Source organism: Meles meles, chromosome 11, assembly GCF_922984935.1.
Source record: "Meles meles chromosome 11, mMelMel3.1 paternal haplotype, whole genome shotgun sequence".
Classification (NCBI taxonomy): domain Eukaryota; kingdom Metazoa; phylum Chordata; class Mammalia; order Carnivora; family Mustelidae; genus Meles; species Meles meles.
Genome location: NC_060076.1, coordinates 84976611 through 84990641, shown reverse-complemented (window position 1 = coordinate 84990641; position 14031 = coordinate 84976611). Strand labels below are relative to the sequence as shown.

Below are 14031 nucleotides of genomic sequence, written 5' to 3'. Positions count from 1 at the left end.
AGAGACTCATTTTTGCCCATTGAAAAATTATTTCGGAGTCTGATTCAAGTCTGTGGCAACTCCTCAGTTCCACACATTCTCTTTCAAAATAGCAACCAGATCCGAGATGTTTGAAAGTGTAGAGGATAAGAGAGTAACAAGGTGGGAATTGGGGAATTGATAATTTAAGGAATTTTTGCAGAGTAGCAAATGAGAACAAGATTTTATGAAGCCTGGGGAATAAAAGAAGGAGAGAAAAACTAATAAACTCTTCATGGCCATAGTATTGATAGGTTTATTTCACAGATGTTTTGAATTCTACCCTCAAGCCCCCTAAATTGTGAGCTTCCTAAAGAGGGGATCATATCTGTAACATCTACTTTGAAGCCCTTATATGACACTCAACCAACAGAGGCTCCATGACTCTTATTGACTGACAATACTGAGTAAGGGGAGGATTTGTAGATCCTTGAGATAAGAGCCATAGAAATTAATTTATGTGAACAATTCCAGAAAATGTCAACTTCAGGAAAGGTTCCTGGTCTCTGACTAAGCCAGGCAAGCTAGAGAATGAGCAGAAGGCATGGTGTCAGCCCCGATTTTTGTGGCATTTGGAATCTCCATTCATCCCTGTTAGTTCACTTTTCATTTCAACATTTGTTTATTGACTATAAACGCGCAGTGGTTTTACAGAGATACAAGTGATATGATTCTTGACCTCAAGGCACTCACGAAGGTAGAAGATAGTCAACTAGAAACCACATGTTATATGGTACGTTAGCAAAATAGACGAAAAGGAAAAGACACAGGGGAGCTCTGAGTTAGGGGTGGTTAATTTTGCCTGTGAAGGATATGACCTCTGAGTTAGATTTTACTTATCTTTTATTTCTCCTTTCTATTATACCCCATACATCTCTCTCTTTCCCTCCCTCCCCTCTCTCTAAATTTCAAATAATTTTTTTACTAACGCTCACCTGAAACTGCTTTTACATCTCATTCTCTTCTTCTTAGCAAGGTAATAAACTTCCCAGTCTGGTTAATAAGAACAAGAACTAATAATATCATTGGCATTTTCTGATGTTTGAGTCAAACTAGAGAAAAGAAGAACTGAAAGAATGAACAAAAGTGTTTTTTTTTTTATTTGTAAGTATTTATTTAATGAGGTTTAAGCACTTATAAATTTGTCAACTCAATGAAATAAAAAAGTTGGGGGGCAAAGTCCATTGGGGATTTGAGAGATAGTAGTCAGCTGAGGAAAACAAAGAGGAAGGTGGCTCTAGGGGCAAACCAGAGGCTCTAACAGGCGGATACAGGAGGAAGCCAGGAGAGGGGGTTTGGGCAATAAATGGGCTTACCAGGATTTTATTACTGCTCTTGATAGCTCATGTTCAGTTTGGTGAACTACTACTTGCAGGTGGATAGAGGAAGGCCGGAACTGGAGTAGTCTGTGGTACTCATTTTCCTTCATAATTCCAGGCCTGCCTAAAAACAAATCTAAAGCAGTGAGAGAATATAAATGGTCAAGAAAAAAATAAGAAAGTCATTAAAGTGATATTATTCATTTATAGCTTTTCTTAATTTTTCTGCATACTGTAACCACTCAATTATTTGGCATGTGTCATAAAATAAGAGATTTTTAGAGATAGGATTGCTTTTAGAGCTCTTCCGTCCCATGTTTCACATTATAAAATGAGGGAAATTTTGAGTCACAGAAGCATGTTCGGGGTCTTAAAGCTATCGAGTGGCTCCTAATCTAGTATTCTTTCTATGCCCAGTATTCTATCAATAATTTTGTTGCATTGATTTCCAACAGCATTCTCACTGTTTCCAGAACACAGACCGACTCCCTTCAGTGCCATAGCTATCTCAGTGGGGAGAAGGAGTTGAAACAGATCCAATCTTCACCTTTCATAATAAACACACATTTTGCAAATTAGCTTCTCAAGTAGAATGATGGGTAGGTTCAATATTTACTGTTGCCCAAGGTCTTTACTTGATCCTCTGAACAATGACCTCATAGAGGTGCCCACCCTGTGTTGTAAGATGATCTAACCGGACAGCACAGAATTCTGTTGTGGCATCATGGAAGAAATCATTTACTGGGTATCCTTGAGCTCCCTCAATTCTGTGAATTGCAAGAATTCTGCACTTCCAAAGAGCCAGAGATGCCAGGAGGAAAAGACATGTTTCAGGCCTGGGGCAGAGCTAACAAGTGCCTGAACAGTCTAATTAAGCCAGGGGTTGGTTTGTTGCATCCAAGAAGGTTAACATACCGGCCAAGCACTCCCGTATAGATGTAGGTGAAGAGCAGCAGAAAAGGAGTTATAGAACACTGTGAAAGAGATGGAAGCATGACCTCTTGTGGCAGAGGAGCTTGTATGCCGTGAAGGGTCCGAAAACCTTTGAGGTGGAGGCGGGGAGGTGGAGTCTCCTCTTGGAGACTCAGGACTTCCCTCTGGACAGCCCCCACAGCCCCCAAAGTATCTCTCTGGAGCTCAGTGCTCTGTCATTTGTAAGCACATGTCACAACTTTGGGCACCTGGGCGGCTCAGTCTGTTAAGCATCTGCCTTCAGGTCAGGTCATGATCCCAGAGTCCTGGGATGGAGCGCCCGTCCCTGCTCAGTGGGGAGTCTGCTTCTCCCTGTGCACCAACTTGTGCTTGCTCTTGTTCTCGCTCTCAAATGGATAAATAAAATCCTAAAAAAAAAAAAAACAAGCCCACATGTCATAACTCATCAAAATTCCCTTTTATTAATAGTAGACAAATGGCATTTGATATTGACTAGGTTAGCCAGTCTTATGGCCGCTCAAAGTCACGGTCTACAAAGCACCGTATTTTTGATCCTGCTTTTGAGTACCTCCTGATGAGTCTTAATAATCTGGAGGAAACCATATTTCATTAAAATAGTAAATAAGGAGATTGTCTAATATGTGTGCTGTGAATTGAATTGGCAGATATGGTATTATTTGAAGTAGTAGAATTGAAAGAACAAGTTCAGGTCATAAGAAGAGGATGTCTTTGTTGGCAAATACTTGGAGACACAAAAATGACGTATGAATGATAAAGAGAAGAAGGCTATCTATGGTTTAGATGTTCTTGTGAGCGAGAGGGAGGAGCTGAGGTGGCATTTGGAAGCAGCTTGAGCTGATATCAGACAGTGAGATCATTTGAGTAAAGATTTGAGTTGTGAATAAAGGGAAATGCACTCAGTTTTCCAGCTTGTGAACATCTTATATATTGCGTGCGGATAAATGGTGAGTGAACTTTGCCTCCCCTTTTCTGTCAGTCAGCATAGATGTTGGTGGGATGAAGCCCTAGAAGGGACAGAAGAGGAGAGTTAACACCTATCATGTTAAGTAGGCACATACATTAAATTTCATCTTCATAGCAACCCTTCAGAATGAAGATCAATAATCTTTTTTTTTTTTTTTAAACATCCTATAGGCTGTTTAGTTTTGTTTTTTTTTAAGATTTTATTTATTTATTTGACAGAGATAGCAAGTGGGCAGGGAGACAGGTGGAGAGAGAGGAAGGGAAGCAGGCTCCCTACTTCGAGCAGAGAGCCCAATGCAGGGCTTGATCCTAGGACCCTGGGATCATGACCTGAGCCGAAGACAGAGGCTTTAACCCACTGAGCCACCCAGGTGCCCCATGAAGATCAATAATCTTATAGGGGTGCCTGGGTGGCTCAGTTAGTTGTGCATCAGGCTCTTGATTTCTGCTGAAGTCATGATCTTGGGGTCCCAGAATGGGCCCTGCGTTGGGCTCCACCCTCAGCACAGAGTCTGCTTATCCCTCTCCCTGTGCTCCTTCTGTACATCCCCACCTTCTTTCTCTCTCTCAAATAAATAAATAAAATCTTTAAAAAAATAATCTTTTTTATTTTTAAAATTATTTTAAAGATTTTATTTATTTGACAGGGAGAGTGTGCACACAAGCTGGGGGAGGGGCAAAGGGAGAGGGAGAAGCAGGCTCCCCACTGAGCAGGAAGGCCAATGTGGGGCTCCATCCCAGGACCACAGGATCATGACCTGAGCCAAAGACAGAGGCTTAACCAATTGAGCCATCCAGGAGCCCCAGTAATCTTTTTATAGTTGAGGCAATTTGGACTCAGAGAGGTTGGTCAGTTTGCCAAACACAGCACAGGTAATTAAAGGAGGTACTGAAATTCAAGGTAAAATGGGGCTGATTTTAATGTCATGTTGTTGGTTTACTTCTAACACACCCCAAGCTGATTCCTTCTCCCCTGCTCACTTGTGCCGTATATATCGTCCTTGAAGTCTGTCCTCAGGGGAAACTGTCGCAGACATTCAAATGTTTTCAAACAGCAGCATCCTTCCTGATTTTGTCGGCAGCAACTGTTCTTCTAAGTAATAATCTTCCAGAGCGACAGTGTCTCCTCGCAGACATATGTCAGTTCTCTGAAGTTCCTTCATCTCATATTGTACTGGCCACATTTAGAGGAGATATTTTTGTGATATACATATGGAATAACATCTTTTTTTAAGGGATATTTCAGTAGTTCAAATGCATCTTTATTTTCAGGGAGTACCCCCTTTTTTACGGAGGTGTAATTGACATACAGCATTATATTAGTTTCAGGTGTACAGCATAATGATTCAATATTTGTATATATCATGAAATGATCACCACGGTAAGACTGGTTAACATCTGTCAACATACACAGCTACAGAATTCTTCTGTGATGAGAACTTTTAAGATTTACTGTCTTAGCAGTTTTCAATATGCAATACAGAATTAGTAACTGTAGTCTCCATGTTCTACATTGCATCCCCATGACTTGTTTATTTTATAGCTGGAAATCTGTACCTTATTACTTCCTTCACTCATTGTGCCCATCCCCCACCTTCTACCTCTGGCAACCACTAGTCTGTTCTCTGTATCTGTGAGCTTGTTCTTTTCTTTTTTCTTTTTCTTTTCCTTTTTCTTTAAGATTCTACGTACAAGTGAGATTACACATTCTTTGTCTTTCTCTGTCTGACTTAATTTTACTTAGCATAATGCCCAGGGTCCATCCATACTGCTACCAGACTTCCTTCCTTTTTATGACTGAATAATATTGCATTATACACCACACAAACACACACACACACACACACACACACACACAACACACACACACACACCACTTTTTTTTTTAATCCATCCATTCATTGACAGACACATTGCTTCCATATCTTGGCTATTGTAAATAATGCTGCAATCACATGGGGGTACAAATATATTTTCAAGTTACTTTTTCATTTTCTTCAGAAAAATACCCATCTGTGGAATTACTGGACCATATGGTATTTTTATTTTTAATTATTTGAGGAACCTCCCTACCATTTTCTGTAGTGACTACACCAACTTATATTACCACCCTCAGTGCACAGAGTACTTCTTTGAAGGGGCAGATACCCTTCATTTTGGGTTTCCTAAGAAATGGACATCAAGATAATATTAGATACAGGATATTTTTGGGGGGAAAATATCTACCAACAAGAATGGGGAGAGGGAGCACAAGTAGGTGGGAAGAGTCTCCAGTTCGCAAAGCTAGCCTCATTCCTGTGAAGGGAGAGAATTTCAGTCTGCAGTACAGTTCTGGAAAAGGTCTTGGCCAGTCAAATGGTGAATCTCCAAGCAAAGCATGTCCATTGGAGAAATCCCATATCACTGGCTCTAGTATTTCTCATCATTCTGGATGAGGGGCCACCTGGGAGGATGTGGTCTCAGAACCAGCACATTGTGTTCCAAGCTGCTTGATCCAAAGTGGTGGCATCTAGAGGCCATGTCTTGAATGCTCTCTGAGCAGCATACCTGTGTGGCTGCCATAGGGGTCCGTTGGCTCTGAAAATGTGACTTGGTTTCTCTACTTTAGATCAGAACTGTTACTGATGTGCTGTGCTGCTCTGACTTCGTTTCAATAAGCTTCCAATAACCAGCATGACCTCTTTGTTTCTGGCATTGTCTCAGCCTCACCTAGGGCCAGCTTGGCAGAAACTGAATGCTAGATGATAAACAATCTTGGGTTACAGCAAAAGTATGACCCCAAGCCAGACTGCTAAGCCTCTTGGGGACAAAGCTAAGCCTGTAGATTACCAAGTCCTACCCCGACATATGGCTCTTACCTGGAATAGAGATCCTGTGATTGGAAGGGGTAAGGATCTTCTCTGTATCTGTAGTGAGACTCCTTAGAAGACTTCACCGAACAGGATGGGTGCTGCTCAGGCATGTGGTGCTGGGACTGGTGGCATCCAAAGGCTCTTCATCCCTGGCTCCCATATTTGCTTTACTTCCTCCATGTCCGGTGCAGGTTTCTCTGGTTTAATAGACTTGTCAGGTCTGATTAAGAGAAGAGGCATCTCAAATTCTGCTCTCACTCATAGGCCTCTTACTCTGCTACTCCTACATGTCGATAGCTTGTGACAGAAGAGATCCCTGGGTCTGCTTTTAGCTTTCTTGGTGTCCTTTTATTCTGGAGACTGGCGACACTGGTCCCTTAGGGTCTTCATGTCTATCCATGCTTTCTTTAATTCAGCAACCACTTCCGGTTTTCACCATCTCCCTCAAGCTGCACCTGGCCAAACCAAATCCAGCCTTTTTCTTTTTGTCAAGCTTTGGGATGCCTATGATCCTGATGTCACACCTGCAACACAAAAACAGCATCCCTTCTTTGGATGTGATCACAGAACCAGGTCTTCCGTTTATTAATTTAGTGAACACTTACTCTGCATTTGTCAGATGCCAGGCAGTGTGGCAGGCGCTAGGCAAAGGTGAGCAAAACCCAATAGGGTCTCTGCCCTCTGACACCGAAAGTCTAGCAGAGTAATCAAGTAATCACAAAAATAAAGTAACTATGACTGTGCCAGGTACCACAGAAGAAAGGTAAACAGTATCAAGAGAACGTGTCGGAGAGATCCTGACCTGGTTTGCAGCCTAAGAGAGGGAGGTAGAGGAGAGCAGAAATTCTTCTGAGAACGTAAGATTTGAGTTCAGCTCTGAGGAATCCGTCTCAGCTCCCAATTTGAGAGAGGGGAGAGGCATTCTAGAAAACGAGCCTAGCGACTAGCGAGTCAAAGGACCCGCCATGGGAGAAGGTTGACCTACTCGAGGCACGGGACTGGAGGTTAGTGAAACTAATTGAAGGGGCATCGGGGTGGATGGCCTTACAGCGGTATCAAGACATAGGGGGCCCTCTGGAATCTGGGCCATGACTCTTTTTTCCTCAGAGCAGGTGAAAGTAATTCAGGTGAGTGGTGGGTGAATAGTGGCATTATCAAACTTGGAACTTAAAGAGGTCAATGAAACAGAGGAGGAAATTGGATGTGAGGACATCAAGGAAGAGTCTATCAATATGTGAGAGCATCACATGTCGATAAATATCAGAAAGCGGAGAGACTAAGACTTTTTTGAAGAGCTCAGTTTGCCTGGTAGGAATTTGCTGATATGTAAATATTAGCTGCCAACCTAATAGATTAAAGGCTGAGCCATCAAGTCAGATTAGAACTTCACAGTCTATTAAATTATCCCCTATCCCAACAAACAAATGGCACCAGATTTTGAGTCTGATATGTCTGCTGTGATAATAGATTATTTAAAGTTGCAAACAGTTGAAAACAATTCAGTAAAAACTCTGTCCCACGTTCCAGCATCATGGACCTCCAGTAGAGTGCTTATACATTGTACTTGAAATTAATTACTTTCATTGATCTTAAATGTTTGAAATAAAATATATGCTGCTCATGTAGGATTGAAATTTTCTGAATTCGGTTTTTTTTTTCAAATAGTTTATTTTCTCCACTTTTTTCTCTTTTTTGTATTTTCATTTGTTCAAAAACTCCTTTTAAAATAGATAAAATGAGGTAAGGTAATTCCCAGTACGGGCTATATCCTCATATATTCTCATATATGAATTTATGATGCTTCATTTTTCATTACTTTACAGAACTAGTAGACAGATGGAGAAGACCAGTAGTCAATTAAACAACAAAACCCCATAATACAATGTTTTTAATCTTCACCTTGTGAAACAAAAGACTGTTTTTCCATTTGGGAATAACCTATATGTAGAAGCTCATTTTATAGTACTGAGAATTTCTTACTTTCTAAGAGTTTTAGGCAATTAGTAGAAAAAAATTAAGGAGTTTTGGCAGCATTAGTGTTTCTCAGACACTTTCTTGGTGTTTTGATTCATTAAATCCCAACATAAGATTGTTATCATCATGTTACTGTCTTGAATGATTTACTTTCTTTTATGAAAATGAGTAACAGGGAGAAGAAAAACAGAAAAAGGTGGTTTAGATGATAATTTGAAAGAGCTTAATCTCACTGAGGATTGCTAATGACCACCAGAAGCAATTTTTCTGTTCATTCAATCATTCCACAAACATAAATTGAGTGTGAGATGCTGGGAATGCAAAGATAACTAATATTTTTTTCCCTGCCCACAGGGACCTTTTGGTTTAATTGGATGTGCAAACAAACAATTGCCGTATGATGGGAAAACCTCAAGCTAACAGATACGTGTCCTAGGCACATGGAGGCATAAGGGAGGGAGGGTTCTGTGTGGCACTTTACTGGAGTTCAGTTTACTGGAGACCTGAGAGGACCCAGTAAAGCAGTAACTCTGTTTTCCATTTGAGTTGTGAATAATTTGTTTGAAAGGGGAGGCAGATGGGCACCAAAATTTCACATTCATTACTAGTGGGGGCCAAATGGGAGAACTAATCTGAGAGTCTTAGCCAAATGGGCCTGCTACTTTGGGACTCCAAATTGGTCCATCTTATCCTGGGAAAGCTTATTTCCTACAGGAAGAAAGTTATATTTGGGCTAGGCAACTATAGCTAATTCATTCCAAAAGTATGGATCTGAGAAGTCACTCTGCCTTTCCTGGGGGGGGGGGTGTGAGTAGAGGGATAGTGGGGGCCTGGGGAGTATTTCATGAGGTGGAGCTCTGTGCACCTGAAGGAAATAACCATTTCCCAGTAACAAGGAGCTCTGGTCTAGAGGTCAGTAAAGGATTTACAGAGGTAGTTTGAACTGGTTTTAAAGGAAGAGTAGGAATAAACTAGATTCTGAAATGGGGAGGATCGCTGGGAACAGCATTCCAAGCAGAGGAACCTGCATGCACCAAGGCACGAAGGCAGGAAATGGTGTCATACACTCAATACCCATGAGCAATTCAGCAGAGCTGGTGTTTAGCTGGGGTTTGGCATATTAAAGGTGGGTGTCCTCAAGGAGGACAATTTCATTCATTTTGCGAGGGAGTCAGACTTTTTTATTCTACAGACAGTGGAGAGCACAGAAAGTTGTCAAGTAGGCTGGAAATGTGGCCATTTTCCCTTCAGAAGGTTCTGTGTGAATATGAGATGGACTTGGTTGGATTTGGTATAAGATGGAGGACGAGAGGGCTGTGAATGGCAGTGGTGTACAGAGAAGGGATCAGAGTCACATAAGATCGTGAGACAAAAACTACAGGATTCAACTAGTAACTGTGGGTGACTTACAGGTGAAAGTGGGAAGACAATGAAATACCTAAGTTACTGACTGAGATGACAGATAGGTTTGGTGTCATGCCCTGAGAGAGGAGGAAGAAGGAGGCTTGGGAGACCTTCTTGAGTTCAGAGTTTCTGAGGTATAGCCGAGTGAAATAAGATATATATCGGGCCCTGGGCATATTAGCTAGAATTCCCAACATTAGTGTCAGTTGTGGGCCATGGCACAGAAGGGACAAATGGAAATGCTCTTTATGGAAGCCTGCACAGTTTAAAATGCAGTGTCGTATAATGAGAAGAACTCCATCATGGGATTTAGATAGACCTCAGTCTGAATCCTGCTGCTTAACCTGTGAGGCAGTAAGATAACCACTCTGATCTTCTTAACTGTGATGTGTAAAATAGTAGTATTAACACCTAACTAGCTGGTTGGTATTAAAAAGTAAATAAAATTGTGTGTGTAAAGCACTTGCACAATGCCTGGCATGTGGTAGATGTTTAATGAGCATTTCTTTCCTTAAATGCCTATTCATGGGCACTTAAATCATGAAAATGTCCATTTCTTGGAGGGACAAGAGAGAAGAGGGAGCCCTGGCAGAGAGGGCATGGTATCCACAAGCCAGAAAGGGGAACAGGGCACTAATAATGTGAGTTCTCCAGAAAGGTGGCCAAGAGACGAGGATGCTGATCTAAGCATGGGCACTAGAAGCAACTGTCTACTTCACAGCTTTTTGAGGGTGGGAGTTCAGGACTACAGTCCTGTAGACAGGTAGTTAATTCCAAGTATTGAAAACCAGAAGTTCTGCAAAGACAGCCTAGCTTCCTCGCTGTAATCTACATGCTCCGCAGCTAAGAGCCATAGAGTGTCAGTTTCACACTCCCAGATCTGGGTTGCAGTAAAAAAGAAAGGCAAAGGGAGGTGAGCAAAGCTTGAGGTGGAAGCTTGGGGAGTCTGGGTGGAAGGAAGGAAGGCAGCCACCAGCAGGATCGCGTACACATAGGTGCCGGGCTGGCTGCCGTCCTCGTGAAGTTAGTTTGTGGTGGGGTTTTTTTAGCCTTCTCACTCCTTGCTTCTGTCTGCTTTATGAGATATTAAGTGATGTCACGTCCTACCTTACATCTAGACTTGCAACTTTCTTTAACACCAAGATACAAATGACTGGTAATGGTACAGAGAAGCGTCGGAACGCAGGCCATGGTGTGGTGCCCCCTCCCTTCATATGCCTTCAGCAGGCATGGTCAGAAATTACACCTTCTTTTCCTCCCAACGGTTTTGACTTCAGGATTTTTTTTTTCCCCTAAAACCGTGGTCTGGCAGTTACTACAAACTGAAAAGAGTTGCTAAGGGTGCTGAAACTCATTTACTATCCTGGGGATGGAATGTCGTGTTTCGCAGTGACGGCTTATTTGCCATCATGAGAATTGCCAAAGGGGTGGAGTTCTAATATAATTTCAGGTGACAGATAGTCACGAATAGGACGTTTTTGCAGGCGCCTCAGTCATCCGGGATCTTACTCCCTCTACGCATCATGTTTGGCAAGTAGTCAATTCTCAATAAAAAGTTAGTTAGCCAAACAAATACATGAGTTGATTCCTAGCAACGTCATCACAACATTCTCTTTCCGGGGGAAACGTGTCGGCGACTGTGTACGAAGACCAGCTACAGCACTTAGACAGAAACGAGACTCTTAACAGACAATGTGCAAGCATGGAACCCAGGGTTGGATGGGAATGTTTCGTGCTCATTTGAAACTTGGCTCTGACTATGGCTTCTCTGTCACAGATTTTGAGGGGGGGAGAGTGCTCCCACAGGGAAAGCCGTGTGTGCTGACATGGAAACTGAATAGAACTTTGGCTAGGCTAGGAGTCATTGCTATTTTAGTCACTTCCAGATGTCTGCTATTGGAGTTTTAAGGGAAAGGGAAAGATGTGTGGAGTGTGGGGGGCCCACGGGGTGGAAGGGGAGGGCTGTGTCAAGTCACCCTTCAGTATGCTACTAAGATGAATTGGATAAAGCTTTTTTAAAATTGTGTTCTCAGTAGTGCCTCTTTTATTTACATGCTTGATGGCACACGGAGTTGTAGGCAAACTGAAGAAACCCTTATGAAATCATCAGGATTCTCCCCCCAAAACGAACCTTATCCCTTTGGGTTGCCATCTAATATTTATGAAGTGCCAAGCATTGAAAGGTACACACACCAGATGAGCCATCTGGCCTAGTAGCTATTGTGCTAACCTAACAAGTTCACCAGATGCTCGTTGTCTATCTACTTTCTCCTTTCCTGTTGTGTTGGAGGTGTCTCTTAATCCCGGTGCTGCCATTATAAGCTAGAAAGTGACATCAGGTTGTAATGTTTAAGTACGTGGAGTTGAGGCCTTTTGGAATCTTCAGAAGAGGTGTTCAGGTCCTTCTCAAGAGGTCCTGGTACCACCATGGATCAATCCAGCGGCATAGGTCAAAAGACCCTAGTGGGTTGGGAGGGTCTCTTGTGTCTTGTTTCACTGGGAAGGAATGGTGCTAGCATGATATAAGGGGTGAAAAGCAAAGCGTAGGAGAAGCAGTAGAGCTTGTAGAGTTATAAAGAACATGGATTTGAATCAGACAGACCCAGTTCAGGTTCAGATTGTCACTTGCTGGCTATGTGATCATGTACTTAATCTCTCTAAAGATCAGTTTCTTTATCTGCAAAGTAGGAATAGGGCTGTTGAGTCTTTGCTGAGTGGGGGAATCATGGTAGATAACACCCACTACCTTGTTTAACCAGGTTGTGAGCTGATCAGAAATAAGACAAAGCATTAGACAGGTGGAGGTCGACATGTTGCCTGTATTATTGTTAAAGTTGATATGCAAAAATGTGGCATCTTTCTGTGGGCACGTGAGCTTCACAGCCAGAACTTCCTACACAGCAACCCCTGCCCAGGACCGAATGCTCCCTCCAGGGGTAAGGTAGCGTGTGCTGTCGCAGGATAGAGGAGAGAGGTGGCCTGCGTCATCCCCATTTCTTCCTCCATGCTCTGCTATCAGATTAGCGTGAGGGGACAGCATGAGAAAGTGGGGAGAAACTGCGAGTGTTACATTTATGGGTCTTGCCCTCATGGAAGGCAACACCCAAGAGTGGAGGAAGACTCATTGCCCCTAACAGGAGCAACCTCAGAGGGTTCTGGTAGGGATTCTGTGAGATGAGGAAACGTGCCTGGCAAATGCTAAACGTTCAATGAAATGTATTGATTGATGTTATTGCATTGTCACCAAGCATGGCGATAACGGCAAGGAAATGAAGTGAGGGTCATTTGCAGGGGAAAATAGAGGAGTTTGGAAAATGATATGTGTTGTCCTCATGGGCAAAAAATAAATATTTTAGGAAATATTTAAAAGAGACAAGAGGCAAGTGCCTGTCCTAACTAGGCTCTCTTATTGTTGCTCTGGGACAGGAAGGCCAGCCTGAAGGTTCGGGATAGGTGGAGGAGACTGGACTTACAATAGCTGAGAGGAAGCAGAGTTTTTAACTAGATGGATGTGAAACAAGATGTCATTGAACTGGGTGAGGCAGATCCTCCCAGTGATTATTCTGCTGGGATGTCTTCTGGGTCTTGGGCAGTTGATCAGTCCCTCTCTGTGTGTTTTCTTCTTTGGGTCATGAGATTAGCCCATATGCTTCCCCAGTCTGAGGTTTCTGCTAGTTCGTTAGCCCCAGATTTTTCTTTTGGGCAGGATTTCTTTTTTCTTGAGCTGAAAAAAAAAAAATGCAGACAAAGGCAGGTGTGGTGCAGGGAAACACTTCCATTTTTACCTCTATCCCACTCATTCCATCCTGACCCTACTCAAAGCCCAAGAGTTCTCCTGAGATTTGCTTCCTTTCTTCCTAGATTTTGCCTGCTAATTCTTAACACGGTATGAAAACACGAACGTGCTGCAAATCTCAAAAGCAATAATTATTCCAGATCTTTTTTGACCTCTGTTTTGAGCTAGGCATGATCTCCATTTAAGGCAATTTTCTAAATTGCTTCTCTTAAGTCTTCCTTTGGGGAATTAGCATCTGGGTGATTTCTCCTCTTCCTCTTCCACACGGCCTCTCCACGTTAAGTGGGCCTTGAAGTCCCTGGCTGTGCATAAATGATGTTAAAGGTAGCCAATTGGGCTTTCTAAGATTCAAGGGTGACTCACTTGATCTCCAGAGGAAGCCTCGCATTGGCAAGTTGTTATTGTCTCACTTCACAAAACACAGTAATTTCAAGTTACCGCCAGAGAGATGAAGTCAGAGGGAAGCTGCGGCAGTGGAAATGTAGTAACACAGAAACATGCTTCCAAGCTGAGAGTGAAAACCAGTGAATTCGAGGAGAGAAAGTCATCTTTCATGGCAGAGAAAAGAGCATCAGAATATGCCAATGTTCCCCATGTAAAGAGGGTTACTCAGGTCACTAGGGAGATGGTAATTCTAATTATCTGGCAGATAATATTAAGGAAAGAGCACATAATTGCACGAATAAACACGCTTGCTCTGGGACAATGCTCTAATAATCTTGATGTGCACAAGGTTGTGCAGATCTGTTCC

General features: G+C 42.5%; 1 protein-coding gene across 1 annotated transcript in view; it reads left to right on the top strand.

Annotated features, from left to right (window-relative positions):
- Positions 1-14031, top strand: part of TMC1 (transmembrane channel like 1) — a 115737-nt gene that overhangs the window by 55142 nt on the left and 46564 nt on the right. The window lies entirely within an intron of this gene.